Source organism: Haliaeetus leucocephalus, unplaced genomic scaffold, assembly GCF_000737465.1.
Source record: "Haliaeetus leucocephalus isolate CR32 unplaced genomic scaffold, Haliaeetus_leucocephalus-4.0 Scaffold656, whole genome shotgun sequence".
In the NCBI taxonomy this organism is placed as follows: Eukaryota; Metazoa; Chordata; class Aves; order Accipitriformes; family Accipitridae; genus Haliaeetus; species Haliaeetus leucocephalus.
In genome coordinates, this window is record NW_010973092.1 from 563553 (window position 1) to 564435 (window position 883).

The window sequence follows — 883 nt, forward strand, 5'->3', positions numbered from 1 at the left end:
ACAAGCAGCAAAATTCCCGGGCACCAGCCAATGAGCGGGCGGTGCTGGGGTCGGGAGGGCGGGGGGAAAGGCCGGCCAATGGGAAGCTGTCGCGGGCCTTGCCCCAGCGCCGTGCGGCCGCTGGGGGGCGCGGTCTGCCGGGCGCGGCGCGGGGCCCTCGCGGGCTGCCCTGGCGCCCGGTAGCCCCGGCCCGGGCTCATACGGGCGGGCCTCCGCCCCGCAGTCCCCGCTGGACGCAACTGCTGGCAAAGGTCCTGATGCAAGGCGCGGCTGCGCTGGCAGAAGCTCCTTGTAGAGGCAGTTAGACCAGCAGAGCCTCGGTTGGGCGAGGGCAGCTTATTTCTCCCGCCGGAGTTCGGTTTACCGTCAGGGCCCGCGGCAGCACGTGTAGCGAAAAGCCCACCGGCCTGTGCGGAGCCGGGGGAAGGCAGCGGGGTCTGCCGGAGGCCGATAGACCATGCCTGGGGGCCCTGCTGTGGGCCCAGAGCCTCCCGGAAAACCCACACCTCCACGGAGTGCTGCCCGGGGCGGCGAGACCCCAGCCTGGGGACGGCTGGCCTGGGCCACCGGCAGCCGGCCGAGGGGGCTGAGACGCAGGTTGTGGCAACCCAAGCCATGGGCAAATGCCGGGGGAACGTGGCTGCGGAGGGCGAAGGGCTGCAGTGCCCGCGGGCGGGCTGGGATGGAGCAAGAGAGGCGTGAAGCGCGTGGCTAGTCCCTGCTGCAGCGGAGCCCTGTGGGCTGGGAAACAGGGGAGTTCATGCTGCACCGTGGTTACCACGGGACTCCAGTGGGTTCCCGCTGGGATGGGGAGATGGGGAGCCCCACGGGGGTGGGAGAGGACCCCCGGGGAGGTGGCCGCAGCAGGGCCAGGTCCGCAGCC